Source organism: Osmia lignaria, unplaced genomic scaffold (assembly GCF_051020975.1).
Source record: "Osmia lignaria lignaria isolate PbOS001 unplaced genomic scaffold, iyOsmLign1 scaffold0002, whole genome shotgun sequence".
Classification (NCBI taxonomy): domain Eukaryota; kingdom Metazoa; phylum Arthropoda; class Insecta; order Hymenoptera; family Megachilidae; genus Osmia; species Osmia lignaria.
The window spans coordinates 8544070-8563436 of record NW_027478159.1 but is presented as its reverse complement, the minus strand read 5'-3'; positions in this window follow the sequence as shown (position 1 = coordinate 8563436).

Sequence of the window (19367 nt, the reverse complement as noted above, 5' to 3'; positions counted from 1 at the left end):
CGGCTCGCACTAATGCAGAGTTATCTCAAAGAAAGGGGCCACGCTGTTTCTGTATCCCTATTATGTTGGTGCGGCTTCGGAACTTTTAAATATCTCGATATATCTCGAAAACTACGCTTCTGATCAAAAAATATCATAGAACATAAATTGTAGGAAACATAATTCTCTACAAAAAACGTCTCTTAACATTTTGCCATAGCTCGCTTCGTTTCCGAGATATTTGCAGATTCAGCTCAAAGGAACTGGCCTGACGGACATATTTCGAGATATTTCTTCTTCTTGTTGTTCTTCCTCTGCACAGCTAAGCTGGAAGTGGCATTTGCAGCTCGCAATAGTGCAGAGTTATCTCAAAGAAAGGGGCCACGGTGTTTCTGTATCTCTATTATGTTGGTGCGGCTTCGGAACTTTTAAATATCTTGATATATCTCGAGAACTACGCATCTGATCAAAAAATATCATAGAACATAAAAACTAGGAAACTTAATTCTCTACAAAAAAGGTCTCTTAACATTTTGCCATAGCTCGCTTCGTTTCCGAGATATTTGCAGATTTATCTCAAGGGAAGGGGCCTAACGGACATATTTCGAGATATTTCTTCTTCTTGTTGTTCTTCTTCTGCACAGCTAAACTGGAAGTGGCATTTCCAGCTCGCAATAGTGCAGAGTTATCTCAAAGAAAGGGGCACGGTGTTTCTGTATCTCTATTATGTTGGTGCGGCTTCGGAACTTTTAAATATCTTGATATATCTCGAGAACTACGCATCTGATCAAAAAATATCATAGAACATAAAAAGTAGGAAACTTAAATCTCTACAAAAAAGGTCTCTCAACATTTTGCCATAGCTCGCTTCGTTTCCGAGATATTTGCAGATTTATCTCAAGGGAAGGGGCCTGACGGACATATTTCGAGATATTTCTTCTTCTTGTTGTTCTTCTTCTGCACAGCTGAGCTGGAAGTGGCATTTGCAGGTCGCAATAGTGCAGAGTTATCTCAAAGAAAGGGGCCACGGTGTTTCTGTATCTCTATTATGTTGGTGCGGCTTCGGAACTTTTAAATATCTCGATATATCTCGAAAACTACGCTTCTGATCAAAAAATATCATAGAACGTAAATTGTAGGAAATATTATTCTCTACAAAAAAGGTCTCTCAACATTTTGCCATAGCTCGCTTCGTTTCCGAGATATTTGCAGATTCATCTCAAGGGAAGGGGTCTGACGGACATATTTCGAGATATTTCTTCTTCTTGTTGTTCTTCTTCTGCACAGCTAAGCTCGAAGTGGCATTTGCAGCTCGCAATAGTGCAGAGTTATCTCAAAGAAAGAGGCCACGGTGTTTCTGTACCTCTATTATGTTGGTGCAGCTTCGGAACTTTTAAGTATCTTGATATATCTCGAGAACTACGCATCTGATCAAAAAATATCATCGAACATAAAAAGTAGGCAACTTAATTCTCTACAAAAAAGGTCTCTTAACATTTTGCCATAGCTCGCTTCGTTTCCGAGATATTTGCAGATTTATCTCAAGGGAAGTGGCCTGACGGACATATTTCGAGATATGTCTTCTTCTTGTTGTTCTTCTTCTGCACAGCTAAGCTGGAAGTGGCATTTGCAGCTCGCAATAGTGCAGAGTTATCCCAAAGAAAGGGGCCACGGTGTTTCTGTATCTCTATTATGTTGGTGCGGCTTCGGAACTTTTAAATATCTCGATATATCTCGAAAACTACGCTTCTGATCAAAAAATATCATAGAACATAAATTGTAGGAAACATAATTCTCTACAAAAAAGGTCTCTTAACATTTTGCCATAGCTCGCTTCGTTTCCGAGATATTTGCAGATTTATCTCAAGGGAAGGGTCCTGATGGACATATTTCGAGATATTTCTTCTTCTTGTTGTTCTTCTTCTGCACAGCTAAACTGGAAGTGGCATTTCCAGCTCGCTATCGTGCAGAGTTATCTCAAAGAAAGGGGCCACGGTGTTTCTGTATCTATTATGTTGGTGCGGCTTCGGAACTTTTAAATATCTTGATATATCTCGAGAACTACGCCTCTGATCGAAAAATATCATAGAACATAAAAAGTAGGAAACTTAATTATCTACAAAAAAGGTCTCTTAACATTTTGCCATAGCTCGCTTCGTTTCCGAGATATTTGCAGATTTATCTCAAGGGAAGGGGCCTGACGGACATATTTCGAGATATTTCTTCTTCTTGTTGTTCTTCTTCTGCACAGCTAAGCTGGAAGTGGCATTTGCAGCTCGCAATAGTGCAGAGTTATCTCAAAGAGAGGGGCCACGGTGTTTCTGTATCTCTATTATGTTTGGTGCGGCTTCGGAACTTTTAAGTATCTTGATCTATCTCGAGAACTACGCTTCTGATCAAAAAATATCATAGAACATAAATTGTAGGAAATATAATTCTCAACAAAAAACGTCTCTTAACATTTTGCCATAGCTCGCTTCGTTTCCCAGATATTTGCAGATTTATCTCAAGGGAAGTGGCCTGACGGACATATTTCGAGATATTTCTTCTTCTTGTTGTTCTTCTTCTGCACAGCTAAGCTGGAAGTGGCATTTGCGGCTCGCACTAGTGCAGAGTTATCTCAAAGAAAGGGGCCACGGTGTTTCTGTATCCCTATTATGTTGGTGCGGCTTCGGAACTTTTAAATATCTTGATATATCTCGAGAACTACGCATCTGATCAAAAAATATCATAGAACATAAATTGTAGGAAATATAATTCTCAACAAAAAACGTCTCTTAACATTTTGCCATAGCTCGCTTCGTTTCCGAGATATTTGCAGATTTATCTCAAGGGAAGTGGCCTGACGGACATATTTCGAGATATTTCTTCTTCTTGTTGTTCTTCTTCTGCACAGCTAAGCTGGAAGTGGCATTTGCGGCTCGCACTAATGCAGAGTTATCTCAAAGAAAGGGGCCACGGTGTTTCTGGATCCCTATTATGTTGGTGCGGCTTCGGAACTTTTAAATATCTCGATATATCTCGAAAACTACGCTTCTGATCAAAAAATATCATAGAACATAAATTGTAGGAAACATAATTCTCTACAAAAAACGTCTCTTAACATTTTGCCATAGCTCGCTTCGTTTCCGAGATATTTGCAGATTCAGCTCAAAGGAACTGGCCTGACGGACATATTTCGAGATATTTCTTCTTCTTGTTGTTCTTCCTCTGCACAGCTAAGCTGGAAGTGGCATTTGCAGCTCGCAATAGTGCAGAGTTATCTCAAAGAAAGGGGCCACGGTGTTTCTGTATCTCTATTATGTTGGTGCGGCTTCGGAACTTTTAAATATCTTGATATATCTCGAGAACTACGCATCTGATCAAAAAATATCATAGAACATAAAAAGTAGGAAACTTAATTCTCTACAAAAAAGGTCTCTTAACATTTTGCCATAGCTCGCTTCGTTTCCGAGATATTTGCAGATTTATCTGAAGGGAAGGGGCCTGACGGACATATTTCGAGATATTTCTTCTTCTTGTTGTTCTTCTTCTGCACAGCTAAGCTGGAAGTGGCATTTGCGGCTCGCACTAGTGCAGAGTTATCTCAACGAAAGGGGCCACGGTGTTTCTGTATCTCTATTATGTTGGTGCGGCTTCGGAACTTTTAAATATCTCGATATATCTCGAAAACTACGCTTCTGATCAAAAAATATCATAGAACATAAAAAGTAGGAAACTTAATTCTCTACAAAAAAGGTCTCTTAACATTTTGCCATAGCTCGCTTCGTTTCCGAGATATTTGCAGATTTATCTCAAGGGAAGGGGCCTGACGGACATATTTCGAGATATTTCTTCTTCTTGTTGTTCTTCTTCTGCACAGCTAAGCTGGAAGTGGCATTTGCGGCTCGCACTAATGCAGAGTTATCTCAAAGAAAGGGGCCACGCTGTTTCTGTATCCCTATTATGTTGGTGCGGCTTCGGAACTTTTAAATATCTCGATATATCTCGAAAACTACGCTTCTGATCAAAAAATATCATAGAACATAAAAAGTAGGAAACTTAATTCTCTACAAAAAACGTCTCTTAACATTTTGCCATAGCTCGCTTCGTTTCCGAGATATTTGCAGATTCAGCTCAAAGGAACTGGCCTGACGGACATATTTCGAGATATTTCTTCTTCTTGTTGTTCTTCCTCTGCACAGCTAAGCTGGAAGTGGCATTTGCAGCTCGCAATAGTGCAGAGTTATCTCAAAGAAAGGGGCCACGGTGTTTCTGTATCTCTATTATGTTGGTGCGGCTTCGGAACTTTTAAATATCTTGATATATCTCGAGAACTACGCATCTGATCAAAAAATATCATAGAACATAAAAAGTAGGAAACTTAATTCTCTACAAAAAAGGTCTCTTAACATTTTGCCATAGCTCGCTTCGTTTCCGAGATATTTGCAGATTTATCTCAAGGGAAGGGGCCTGACGGACATATTTCGAGATATTTCTTCTTCTTGTTGTTCTTCTTCTGCACAGCTAAGCTGGAAGTGGCATTTGCGGCTCGCACTAATGCAGAGTTATCTCAAAGAAAGGGGCCACGGTGTTTCTGGATCCCTATTATGTTGGTGCGGCTTCGGAACTTTTAAATATCTCGATATATCTCGAAAACTACGCTTCTGATCAAAAAATATCATAGAACATAAATTGTAGGAAACATAATTCTCTACAAAAAACGTCTCTTAACATTTTGCCATAGCTCGCTTCGTTTCCGAGATATTTGCAGATTGAGCTCAAAGGAACTGGCCTGACGGACATATTTCGAGATATTTCTTCTTCTTGTTGTTCTTCCTCTGCACAGCTAAGCTGGAAGTGGCATTTGCAGCTCGCAATAGTGCAGAGTTATCTCAAAGAAAGGGGCCACGGTGTTTCTGTATCTCTATTATGTTGGTGCGGCTTCGGAACTTTTAAATATCTTGATATATCTCGAGAACTACGCTTCTGATCAAAAAATATCATAGAACATAAATTGTAGGAAACATAATTCTCTACAAAAAACGTCTCTTAACATTTTGCCATAGCTCGCTTCGTTTCCGAGATATTTGCAGATTCAGCTCAAAGGAACTGGCCTGACGGACATATTTCGAGATATTTCTTCTTCTTGTTGTTCTTCCTCTGCACAGCTAAGCTGGAAGTGGCATTTGCAGCTCGCAATAGTGCAGAGTTATCTCAAAGAAAGGGGCCACGGTGTTTCTGTATCTCTATTATGTTGGTGCGGCTTCGGAACTTTTAAATATCTTGATATATCTCGAGAACTACGCATCTGATCAAAAAATATCATAGAACATAAAAAGTAGGAAACTTAATTCTCTACAAAAAAGGTCTCTTAACATTTTGCCATAGCTCGCTTCGTTTCCGAGATATTTGCAGATTTATCTCAAGGGAAGGGGCCTGACGGACATATTTCGAGATATTTCTTCTTCTTGTTGTTCTTCTTCTGCACAGCTAAGCTGGAAGTGGCATTTGCGGCTCGCACTAGTGCAGAGTTATCTCAACGAAAGGGGCCACGGTGTTTCTGTATCTCTATTATGTTGGTGCGGCTTCGGAACTTTTAAATATCTTGATATATCTCGAGAACTACGCATCTGATCAAAAAATATCATAGAACATAAAAAGTAGGAAACTTAATTCTCTACAAAAAAGGTCTCTTAACATTTTGCCATAGCTCGCTTCGTTTCCGAGATATTTGCAGATTTATCTCAAGGGAAGGGGCCTGACGGACATATTTCGAGATATTTCTTCTTCTTGCTGTTCTTCTTCTGCACAGCTGAGCTGGAAGTGGCATTTGCAGGTCGCAATAGTGCAGAGTTATCTCAAAGAAAGGGGCCACGGTGTTTCTGTATCTCTATTATGTTGGTGCGGCTTCGGAACTTTTAAATATCTCGATATATCTCGAAAACTACGCTTCTGATCAAAAAATATCATAGAACGTAAATTGTAGGAAATATTATTCTCTACAAAAAAGGTCTCTCAACATTTTGCCATAGCTCGCTCCGTTTCCGAGATATTTGCAGATTCATCTCAAGGGAAGGGGTCTGACGGACATATTTCGAGATATTTCTTCTTCTTGTTGTTCTTCTTCTGCACAGCTAAGCTCGAAGTGGCATTTGCAGCTCGCAATAGTGCAGAGTTATCTCAAAGAAAGAGGCCACGGTGTTTCTGTACCTCTATTATGTTGGTGCAGCTTCGGAACTTTTAAGTATCTTGATATATCTCGAGAACTACGCATCTGATCAAAAAATATCATCGAACATAAAAAGTAGGCAACTTAATTCTCTACAAAAAAGGTCTCTTAACATTTTGCCATAGTTCGCTTCGTTTCCGAGATATTTGCAGATTTATCTCAAGGGAAGTGGCCTGACGGACATATTTCGAGATATTTCTTCTTCTTGTTGTTCTTCTTCTGCACAGCTAAGCTGGAAGTGGCATTTGCAGCTCGCAATAGTGCAGAGTTATCCCAAAGAAAGGGGCCACGGTGTTTCTGTATCTCTATTATGTTGGTGCGGCTTCGGAACTTTTAAATATCTCGATATATCTCGAAAACTACGCTTCTGATCAAAAAATATCATAGAACATAAATTGTAGGAAACATAATTCTCTACAAAAAAGGTCTCTTAACATTTTGCCATAGCTCGCTTCGTTTCCGAGATATTTGCAGATTTATCTCAAGGGAAGGGTCCTGATGGACATATTTCGAGATATTTCTTCTTCTTGTTGTTCTTCTTCTGCACAGCTAAACTGGAAGTGGCATTTCCAGCTCGCAATCGTGCAGAGTTATCTCAAAGAAAGGGGCCACGGTGTTTCTGTATCTATTATGTTGGTGCGGCTTCGGAACTTTTAAATATCTTGATATATCTCGAGAACTACGCCTCTGATCGAAAAATATCATAGAACATAAAAAGTAGGAAACTTAATTATCTACAAAAAAGGTCTCTTAACATTTTGCCATAGCTCGCTTCGTTTCCGAGATATTTGCAGATTTATCTCAAGGGAAGGGGCCTGACGGACATATTTCGAGATATTTCTTCTTCTTGTTGTTCTTCTTCTGCACAGCTAAGCTGGAAGTGGCATTTGCAGCTCGCAATAGTGCAGAGTTATCTCAAAGAGAGGGGCCACGGTGTTTCTGTATCTCTATTATGTTTGGTGCGGCTTCGGAACTTTTAAGTATCTTGATCTATCTCGAGAACTACGCTTCTGATCAAAAAATATCATAGAACATAAAAAGTAGGAAACTTAATTATCTACAAAAAAGGTCTCTTAACATTTTGCCATAGCTCGCTTCGTTTCCGAGATATTTGCAGATTTATCTCAAGGGAAGGGGCCTGACGGACATATTTCGAGATATTTCTTCTTCTTGTTGTTCTTCTTCTGCACAGCTAAGCTGGAAGTGGCATTTGCAGCTCGCAATAGTGCAGAGTTATCTCAAAGAGAGGGGCCACGGTGTTTCTGTATCTCTATTATGTTTGGTGCGGCTTCGGAACTTTTAAGTATCTTGATCTATCTCGAGAACTACGCTTCTGATCAAAAAATATCATAGAACATAAATTGTAGGAAATATAATTCTCAACAAAAAACGTCTCTTAACATTTTGCCATAGCTCGCTTCGTTTCCGAGATATTTGCAGATTTATCTCAAGGGAAGTGGCCTGACGGACATATTTCGAGATATTTCTTCTTCTTGTTGTTCTTCTTCTGCACAGCTAAGCTGGAAGTGGCATTTGCGGCTCGCACTAGTGCAGAGTTATCTCAAAGAAAGGGGCCACGGTGTTTCTGTATCCCTATTATGTTGGTGCGGCTTCGGAACTTTTAAATATCTTGATATATCTCGAGAACTACGCATCTGATCAAAAAATATCATAGAACATAAATTGTAGGAAATATAATTCTCAACAAAAAACGTCTCTTAACATTTTGCCATAGCTCGCTTCGTTTCCGAGATATTTGCAGATTTATCTCAAGGGAAGTGGCCTGACGGACATATTTCGAGATATTTCTTCTTCTTGTTGTTCTTCTTCTGCACAGCTAAGCTGGAAGTGGCATTTGCGGCTCGCACTAGTGCAGAGTTATCTCAAAGAAAGGGGCCACGGTGTTTCTGTATCCCTATTATGTTGGTGCGGCTTCGGAACTTTTAAATATCTTGATATATCTCGAGAACTACGCATCTGATCAAAAAATATCATAGAACATAAAAAGTAGGAAACTTAATTCTCTACAAAAAAGGTCTCTTAACATTTTGCCATACCTCGCTTCGTTTCCGAGATATTTGCATATTTATCTCAAGGGAAGGGGCCTGACGGACATATTTCGAGATATTTCTTCTTCTTGTTGTTCTTCTTCTGCACAGCTAAGCTGGAAGTGGCATTTGCGGCTCGCACTAGTGCAGAGTTATCTCAAAGAAAGGGGCCACGGTGTTTCTGTATCTTTATTATGTTGGTGCGGCTTCGGAACTTTTAAATATCTCGATATATCTCGAAAACTACGCTTCTGATCAAAAAATATCATAGAACATAAAAAGTAGGAAACTTAATTCTCTACAAAAAAGGTCTCTTAACATTTTGCCATAGCTCGCTTCGTTTCCGAGATATTTGCAGATTCAGCTCAAAGGAACTGGCCTGACGGACATATTTCGAGATATTTCTTCTTCTTGTTGTTCTTCCTCTGCACAGCTAAGCTGGAAGTGGCATTTGCAGCTCGCAATAGTGCAGAGTTATCTCAAAGAAAGGGGCCACGGTGTTTCTGTATCTCTATTATGTTGGTGCGGCTTCGGAACTTTTAAATATCTTGATATATCTCGAGAACTACGCATCTGATCAAAAAATATCATAGAACATAAAAAGTAGGAAACTTAATTCTCTACAAAAAAGGTCTCTTAACATTTTGCCATAGCTCGCTTCGTTTCCGAGATGTTTGCAGATTTATCTCAAGGGAAGGGGCCTGACGGACATATTTCGAGATATTTCTTCTTCTTGTTGTTCTTCTTCTGCACAGCTAAGCTGGAAGTGGCATTTGCGGCTCGCACTAATGCAGAGTTATCTCAAAGAAAGGGGCCACGGTGTTTCTGGATCCCTATTATGTTGGTGCGGCTTCGGAACTTTTAAATATCTCGATATATCTCGAAAACTACGCTTCTGATCAAAAAATATCATAGAACATAAATTGTAGGAAACATAATTCTCTACAAAAAACGTCTCTTAACATTTTGCCATAGCTCGCTTCGTTTCCGAGATATTTGCAGATTCAGCTCAAAGGAACTGGCCTGACGGACATATTTCGAGATATTTCTTCTTCTTGTTGTTCTTCCTCTGCACAGCTAAGCTGGAAGTGGCATTTGCAGCTCGCAATAGTGCAGAGTTATCTCAAAGAAAGGGGCCACGGTGTTTCTGTATCTCTATTATGTTGGTGCGGCTTCGGAACTTTTAAATATCTTGATATATCTCGAGAACTACGCATCTGATCAAAAAATATCATAGAACATAAAAAGTAGGAAACTTAATTCTCTACAAAAAAGGTCTCTTAACATTTTGCCATAGCTCGCTTCGTTTCCGAGATATTTGCAGATTTATCTGAAGGGAAGGGGCCTGACGGACATATTTCGAGATATTTCTTCTTCTTGTTGTTCTTCTTCTGCACAGCTAAGCTGGAAGTGGCATTTGCGGCTCGCACTAGTGCAGAGTTATCTCAACGAAAGGGGCCACGGTGTTTCTGTATCTCTATTATGTTGGTGCGGCTTCGGAACTTTTAAATATCTCGATATATCTCGAAAACTACGCTTCTGATCAAAAAATATCATAGAACATAAAAAGTAGGAAACTTAATTCTCTACAAAAAAGGTCTCTTAACATTTTGCCATAGCTCGCTTCGTTTCCGAGATATTTGCAGATTTATCTCAAGGGAAGGGGCCTGACGGACATATTTCGAGATATTTCTTCTTCTTGTTGTTCTTCTTCTGCACAGCTAAGCTGGAAGTGGCATTTGCGGCTCGCACTAATGCAGAGTTATCTCAAAGAAAGGGGCCACGCTGTTTCTGTATCCCTATTATGTTGGTGCGGCTTCGGAACTTTTAAATATCTCGATATATCTCGAAAACTACGCTTCTGATCAAAAAATATCATAGAACATAAAAAGTAGGAAACTTAATTCTCTACAAAAAACGTCTCTTAACATTTTGCCATAGCTCGCTTCGTTTCCGAGATATTTGCAGATTCAGCTCAAAGGAACTGGCCTGACGGACATATTTCGAGATATTTCTTCTTCTTGTTGTTCTTCCTCTGCACAGCTAAGCTGGAAGTGGCATTTGCAGCTCGCAATAGTGCAGAGTTATCTCAAAGAAAGGGGCCACGGTGTTTCTGTATCTCTATTATGTTGGTGCGGCTTCGGAACTTTTAAATATCTCGATATATCTCGAAAACTACGCTTCTGATCAAAAAATATCATAGAACATAAAAAGTAGGAAACTTAATTCTCTACAAAAAAGGTCTCTTAACATTTTGCCATAGCTCGCTTCGTTTCCGAGATATTTGCAGATTTATCTCAAGGGAAGGGGCCTGACGGACATATTTCGAGATATTTCTTCTTCTTGTTGTTCTTCTTCTGCACAGCTAAGCTGGAAGTGGCATTTGCGGCTCGCACTAATGCAGAGTTATCTCAAAGAAAGGGGCCACGCTGTTTCTGTATCCCTATTATGTTGGTGCGGCTTCGGAACTTTTAAATATCTCGATATATCTCGAAAACTACGCTTCTGATCAAAAAATATCATAGAACATAAAAAGTAGGAAACTTAATTCTCTACAAAAAACGTCTCTTAACATTTTGCCATAGCTCGCTTCGTTTCCGAGATATTTGCAGATTCAGCTCAAAGGAACTGGCCTGACGGACATATTTCGAGATATTTCTTCTTCTTGTTGTTCTTCCTCTGCACAGCTAAGCTGGAAGTGGCATTTGCAGCTCGCAATAGTGCAGAGTTATCTCAAAGAAAGGGGCCACGGTGTTTCTGTATCTCTATTATGTTGGTGCGGCTTCGGAACTTTTAAATATCTTGATATATCTCGAGAACTACGCATCTGATCAAAAAATATCATAGAACATAAAAAGTAGGAAACTTAATTCTCTACAAAAAAGGTCTCTTAACATTTTGCCATAGCTCGCTTCGTTTCCGAGATATTTGCAGATTTATCTCAAGGGAAGGGGCCTGACGGACATATTTCGAGATATTTCTTCTTCTTGTTGTTCTTCTTCTGCACAGCTAAGCTGGAAGTGGCATTTGCGGCTCGCACTAATGCAGAGTTATCTCAAAGAAAGGGGCCACGGTGTTTCTGGATCCCTATTATGTTGGTGCGGCTTCGGAACTTTTAAATATCTCGATATATCTCGAAAACTACGCTTCTGATCAAAAAATATCATAGAACATAAATTGTAGGAAACATAATTCTCTACAAAAAACGTCTCTTAACATTTTGCCATAGCTCGCTTCGTTTCCGAGATATTTGCAGATTGAGCTCAAAGGAACTGGCCTGACGGACATATTTCGAGATATTTCTTCTTCTTGTTGTTCTTCCTCTGCACAGCTAAGCTGGAAGTGGCATTTGCAGCTCGCAATAGTGCAGAGTTATCTCAAAGAAAGGGGCCACGGTGTTTCTGTATCTCTATTATGTTGGTGCGGCTTCGGAACTTTTAAATATCTTGATATATCTCGAGAACTACGCTTCTGATCAAAAAATATCATAGAACATAAATTGTAGGAAACATAATTCTCTACAAAAAACGTCTCTTAACATTTTGCCATAGCTCGCTTCGTTTCCGAGATATTTGCAGATTCAGCTCAAAGGAACTGGCCTGACGGACATATTTCGAGATATTTCTTCTTCTTGTTGTTCTTCCTCTGCACAGCTAAGCTGGAAGTGGCATTTGCAGCTCGCAATAGTGCAGAGTTATCTCAAAGAAAGGGGCCACGGTGTTTCTGTATCTCTATTATGTTGGTGCGGCTTCGGAACTTTTAAATATCTTGATATATCTCGAGAACTACGCATCTGATCAAAAAATATCATAGAACATAAAAAGTAGGAAACTTAATTCTCTACAAAAAAGGTCTCTTAACATTTTGCCATAGCTCGCTTCGTTTCCGAGATATTTGCAGATTTATCTCAAGGGAAGGGGCCTGACGGACATATTTCGAGATATTTCTTCTTCTTGTTGTTCTTCTTCTGCACAGCTAAGCTGGAAGTGGCATTTGCGGCTCGCACTAGTGCAGAGTTATCTCAACGAAAGGGGCCACGGTGTTTCTGTATCTCTATTATGTTGGTGCGGCTTCGGAACTTTTAAATATCTCGATATATCTCGAGAACTACGCTTCTGATCAAAAAATATCATAGAACATAAAAAGTAGGAAACTTAATTCTCTACAAAAAAGGTCTCTTAACATTTTGCCATAGCTCGCTTCGTTTCCGAGATATTTGCAGATTTATCTCAAGGGAAGGGGCCTAACGGACATATTTCGAGATATTTCTTCTTCTTGTTGTTCTTCTTCTGCACAGCTAAACTGGAAGTGGCATTTCCAGCTCGCAATAGTGCAGAGTTATCTCAAAGAAAGGGGCCACGGTGTTTCTGTATCTCTATTATGTTGGTGCGGCTTCGGAACTTTTAAATATCTTGATATATCTCGAGAACTACGCATCTGATCAAAAAATATCATAGAACATAAAAAGTAGGAAACTTAATTCTCTACAAAAAAGGTCTCTTAACATTTTGCCATAGCTCGCTTCGTTTCCGAGATATTTGCAGATTTGTCTCAAGGGAAGGGGCCTGACGGACATATTTCGAGATATTTCTTCTTCTTGCTGTTCTTCTTCTGCACAGCTGAGCTGGAAGTGGCATTTGCAGGTCGCAATAGTGCAGAGTTATCTCAAAGAAAGGGGCCACGGTGTTTCTGTATCTCTATTATGTTGGTGCGGCTTCGGAACTTTTAAATATCTCGATATATCTCGAAAACTACGCTTCTGATCAAAAAATATCATAGAACGTAAATTGTAGGAAATATTATTCTCTACAAAAAAGGTCTCTCAACATTTTGCCATAGCTCGCTCCGTTTCCGAGATATTTGCAGATTCATCTCAAGGGAAGGGGTCTGACGGACATATTTCGAGATATTTCTTCTTCTTGTTGTTCTTCTTCTGCACAGCTAAGCTCGAAGTGGCATTTGCAGCTCGCAATAGTGCAGAGTTATCTCAAAGAAAGAGGCCACGGTGTTTCTGTACCTCTATTATGTTGGTGCAGCTTCGGAACTTTTAAGTATCTTGATATATCTCGAGAACTACGCATCTGATCAAAAAATATCATCGAACATAAAAAGTAGGCAACTTAATTCTCTACAAAAAAGGTCTCTTAACATTTTGCCATAGTTCGCTTCGTTTCCGAGATATTTGCAGATTTATCTCAAGGGAAGTGGCCTGACGGACATATTTCGAGATATTTCTTCTTCTTGTTGTTCTTCTTCTGCACAGCTAAGCTGGAAGTGGCATTTGCAGCTCGCAATAGTGCAGAGTTATCCCAAAGAAAGGGGCCACGGTGTTTCTGTATCTCTATTATGTTGGTGCGGCTTCGGAACTTTTAAATATCTCGATATATCTCGAAAACTACGCTTCTGATCAAAAAATATCATAGAACATAAATTGTAGGAAACATAATTCTCTACAAAAAAGGTCTCTTAACATTTTGCCATAGCTCGCTTCGTTTCCGAGATATTTGCAGATTTATCTCAAGGGAAGGGTCCTGATGGACATATTTCGAGATATTTCTTCTTCTTGTTGTTCTTCTTCTGCACAGCTAAACTGGAAGTGGCATTTCCAGCTCGCAATCGTGCAGAGTTATCTCAAAGAAAGGGGCCACGGTGTTTCTGTATCTATTATGTTGGTGCGGCTTCGGAACTTTTAAATATCTTGATATATCTCGAGAACTACGCCTCTGATCGAAAAATATCATAGAACATAAAAAGTAGGAAACTTAATTCTCTACAAAAACGGTCTCTTAACATTTTGCCATAGCTCGCTTCGTTTCCGAGATATTTGCAGATATATCTCAAGGGAAGGGGCCTGACGGACATATTTCGAGATATTTCTTCTTCTTGTTGTTCTTCTTCTGCACAGCTAAGCTGGAAGTGGCATTTGCGGCTCGCACTAGTGCACAGTTATCTCAAAGGAAGGGGCCACGGTGTTTCTGTATCTCTATTATGTTGGTGCGTCTTCGGAACTTTTAAATATCTCGATATATCTCGAAAACTACGCTTCTGATCAAAAAATATCATAGAACATAAATTGTAGGAAACATAATTCTCTACAAAAAACGTCTCTTAACATTTTGCCATAGCTCGCTTCGTTTCCGACATATTTGCAGATACAGCTCAAAGGAACTGGCCTGACGGACATATTTCGAGATATTTCTTCTTCTTGTTGTTCTTCCTCTGCGCAGCTAAGCTGGAAGTGGCATTTGCAGCTCGCAATAGTGCAGAGTTATCTCAAAGAAAGGGGCCACGGTGTTTCTGTATCTCTATTATGTTGGTGCGGCTTCGGAACTTTTAAATATCTTGATATATCTCGGGAACTACGCATCTGATCAAAAAATATCATAGAACATAAAAAGTAGGAAACTTAATTCTATACAAAAAAGGTCTCTTAACATTTTGCCATAGCTCGCTTCGTTTCCGAGATATTAGCATATTTATCTCAAGGGAAGGGGCCTGACGGACATATTTCGAGATATTTCTTCTTCTTGTTGTTCTTCTTCTGCACAGCTAAACTGGAAGTGGCATTTCCAGCTCGCAATAGTGCAGAGTTATCTCAAAGAAAGGGGCCACGGTGTTTCTGTATCTCTATTATGTTGGTGCGGCTTCGGAACTTTTAAATATCTTGATATATCTCGAGAACTACGCATCTGATCAAAAAATATCATAGAACATAAAAAGTAGGAAACTTAATTCTCTACAAAAAAGGTCTCTTAACATTTTGCCATAGCTCGCTTCGTTTCCGAGATATTTGCAGATTTATCTCAAGGGAAGGGGCCTGACGGACATATTTCGAGATATTTCTTCTTCTTGTTGTTCTTCTTCTGCACAGCTGAGCTGGAAGTGGCATTTGCAGGTCGCAATAGTGCAGAGTTATCTCAAAGAAAGGGGCCACGGTGTTTCTGTATCTCTATTATGTTGGTGCGGCTTCGGAACTTTTAAATATCTCGATATATCTCGAAAACTACGCTTCTGATCAAAAAATATCATAGAACGTAAATTGTAGGAAATATTATTCTCTACAAAAAAGGTCTCTCAACATTTTGCCATAGCTCGCTTCGTTTCCGAGATATTTGCAGATTCATCTCAAGGGAAGGGGTCTGACGGACATATTTCGAGATATTTCTTCTTCTTGTTGTTCTTCTTCTGCACAGCTAAGCTCGAAGTGGCATTTGCAACTCGCAATAGTGCAGAGTTATCTCAAAGAAAGAGGCCACGGTGTTTCTGTACCTCTATTATGTTGGTGCAGCTTCGGAACTTTTAAATATCTTGATATATCTCGAGAACTACGCATCTGATCAAAAAATATCATCGAACATAAAAAGTAGGAAACTTAATTCTCTACAAAAAAGGTCTCTTAACATTTTGCCATAGCTCGCTTCGTTTCCGAGATATTTGCAGATTTATCTCAAGGGAAGGGGCCTGACGGACATATTTCGAGATATTTCTTCTTCTTGTTGTTCTTCTTCTGCACAGCTGAGCTGGAAGTGGCATTTGCAGGTCGCAATAGTGCAGAGTTATCTCAAAGAAAGGGGCCACGGTGTTTCTGTATCTCTATTATGTTGGTGCGGCTTCGGAACTTTTAAATATCTCGATATATCTCGAAAACTACGCTTCTGATCAAAAAATATCATAGAACATAAATTGTAGGAAACATAATTCTCTACAAAAAAGTCACTTAACATTTTGCCATAGCTCGCTTCGTTTCCGAGATATTTGCAGATTTATCTCAAGGGAAGGGTCCTGATGGACATATTTCGAGATATTTCTTCTTCTTGTTGTTCTTCTTCTGCACAGCTAAACTGGAAGTGGCATTTCCAGCTCGCAATCGTGCAGAGTTATCTCAAAGAAAGGAGCCACGGTGTTTCTGTATCTCTATTATGTTGGTGCGGCTTCGGAACTTTTAAATATCTTGATATATCTCGAGAACTACGCCTCTGATCGAAAAATATCATACAACATAAAAAGTAGGATACTTAATTATCTACAAAAAAGGTCTCTTAACATTTTGCCATAGCTCGCTTCGTTTCCGAGATATTTGCAGATTTATCTCAAGGGAAGGGGCCTAACGGACATATTTCGAGATATTTCTTCTTCTTGTTGTTCTTCTTCTGCACAGCTAAACTGGAAGTGGCATTTCCAGCTCGCAATAGTGCAGAGTTATCTCAAAGAAAGGGGCCACGGTGTTTCTGTATCTCTATTATGTTGGTGCGGCTTCGGAACTTTTAAATATCTTGATATATCTCGAGAACTACGCATCTGATCAAAAAATATCATAGAACATAAAAAGTAGGAAACTTAATTCTCTACAAAAAAGGTCTCTTAACATTTTGCCTTAGCTCGCTTCGTTTCCGAGATATTTGCAGATTTATCTCAAGGGAAGGGGCCTGACGGACATATTTCGAGATATTTCTTCTTCTTGTTGTTCTTCTTCTGCACAGCTGAGCTGGAAGTGGCATTTGCAGGTCGCAATAGTGCAGAGTTATCTCAAAGAAAGGGGCCACGGTGTTTCTGTATCTCTATTATGTTGGTGCGGCTTCGGAACTTTTAAATATCTCGATATATCTCGAAAACTACGCTTCTGATCAAAAAATATCATAGAACGTAAATTGTAGGAAATATTATTCTCTACAAAAAAGGTCTCTTAACATTTTGCCATAGCTCGCTTCGTTTCCGAGATATATGCAGATTTATCTCAAGGGAAGGGGCCTGACGGACATATTTCGAGATATTTCTTCTTCTTGTTGTTCTTCTTCTGCACAGCTAAACTGGAAGTGGCATTTCCAGCTCGCAATAGTGCAGAGTTATCTGAAAGAAAGGGGCCACGGTGTTTCTGTATCTCTATTATGTTGGTGCGGCTTCGGAACTTTTAAATATCTTGATATATCTCGAGAACTACGCTTCTGATCAAAAAATGTCATAGAACATAAATTGTAGGAAACATAATTCTCTACAAAAAAGGTCTCTTAAGATTTTGCCATAGCTCGTTTCGTTTCCGAGATATTTGCAGATATATCTCAAGAGAAGGGGCCTGACGGACATATTTCGAGATATTTCTTCTTCTTGTTGTTCTTCTTCTGCACAGCTAAGCTGGAAGTGGCATTTGCAGCTCGCAATAGTGCAGAGTTATCTCAAAGAAAGGGGCCACGGTGTTTCTGTATCTCTATTATGTTGGTGCGGCTTCGGAACTTTTAAATATCTTGATATATCTCGAGAACTACGCATCTGATCAAATAATATCATAGAACATAAAAAGTAGGAAACTTAATTCTCTACAAATAAGGTATCTTAACATTTTGCCATAGCTCGCTTCGTTTCCGAGATATTTGCAGATTTATCTCAAGGGAAGGGGCCTGACGGACATATTTCGAGATATTTCTTCTTCTTGTTGGTCTTCTTCTGCACAGCTAAGCTGGAAGTGGCATTTGCAGCTCGCAATAGTGCAGAGTTATCTCAAAGAATGGGGCCACGGTGTTTCTGTATCTCTATTACATTGGTGCGGCTTCGGAACTTTTAAATATCTTGATATATCTCGAGAACTACGCTTCTGATCAAAAAATATCATAGAACATAAATTGTAGGAAACATAATTATCTACAAAAAACGTCTCTGAACATTTTGCCATAGCTCGCTTCGTTTCCGAGATATTTGCAGATTCAGCTCAAAGGAACTGGCCTGACGGACATATTTCGAGATATTTCTTCTTCTTGTTGTTCTTCTTCTGCACAGCTAAGCTGGAAGTGGCATTTGCAGCTCGCAATAGTGCAGAGTTATCTCAAAGAAAGGGGCCACGGTGTTTCTGTATCTCTATTATGTTGGTGCGGCTTCGGAACTTTTAAATATCTTGATATATCTCGAGAACTACGCATCTGATCAAATAATATCATAGAACATAAAAAGTAGGAAACTTAATTCTCTACAAATAAGGTATCTTAACATTTTGCCATAGCTCGCTTCGTTTCCGAGATATTTGCAGATTTATCTCAAGGGAAGGGGCCTGACGGACATATTTCGAGATATTTCTTCTTCTTGTTGGTCTTCTTCTGCACAGCTAAGCTGGAAGTGGCATTTGCAGCTCGCAATAGTGCAGAGTTATCTCAAAGAATGGGGCCACGGTGTTTCTGTATCTCTATTACATTGGTGCGGCTTCGGAACTTTTAAATATCTTGATATATCTCGAGAACTACGCTTCTGATCAAAAAATATCATAGAACATAAATTGTAGGAAACATAATTATCTACAAAAAACGTCTCTGAACATTTTGCCATAGCTCGCTTCGTTTCCGAGATATTTGCAGATTCAGCTCAAAGGAACTGGCCTGACGGACATATTTCGAGATATTTCTTCTTCTTGTTGTTCTTCCTCTGCACAGCAAAGTTGGAAGTGGCATTTGCAGCTCGCAATAGTGCAGAGTTATCTCAAAGAAAGGGGCCACGGTGTTTCTGTATCTCTATTATGTTGGTGCGGCTTCGGAACTTTTAAATATCTTGATATATCTCGAGAACTACGCATCTGATCAAAAAATATCATAGAACATAAAAAGTAGGAAACTTAATTCTCTACAAATAAGGTCTCTGAACATTTTGCCATAGCTCGGTTCGTTTCCGAGATATTTGCAGATTTATCTCAAGGGAAGGGGCCTGACGGACATATTTCGAGATATTTCTTCTTCTTGTTGTTCTTCTTCTGCACAGCTAAGCTGGAAGTGGCATTTGCAGCGCGCAATAGTGCAGAGTTATCTCAAAGAAAGGAGCCACGGTGTTTCTGTATCTCTATTATGTTACTGCGGCTTCGGAACTTTTAAATATCTCGATATATCTCGAAAACTACGCTTCTGATCAAAAAATATCATAGAAGGTAAATTGTAGGAAACATAATTCTCTAGAAAAAAGGTCTCTTAACATTTTGCCATAGCTCGCTTCGTTTCCGAGATATTTGCAGATTTATCTCAAGGGAAGGGGCCTGACGGACATATTTCGAGATATTTCTTCTTCTTGTTGTTCTTCTTCTGCACAGCTAAGCTGGAAGTGGCATTTGCGGCTCGCACTAGTGCAGAGTTATCTCAAAGAAAGGGGCCACGGTGTTTCTG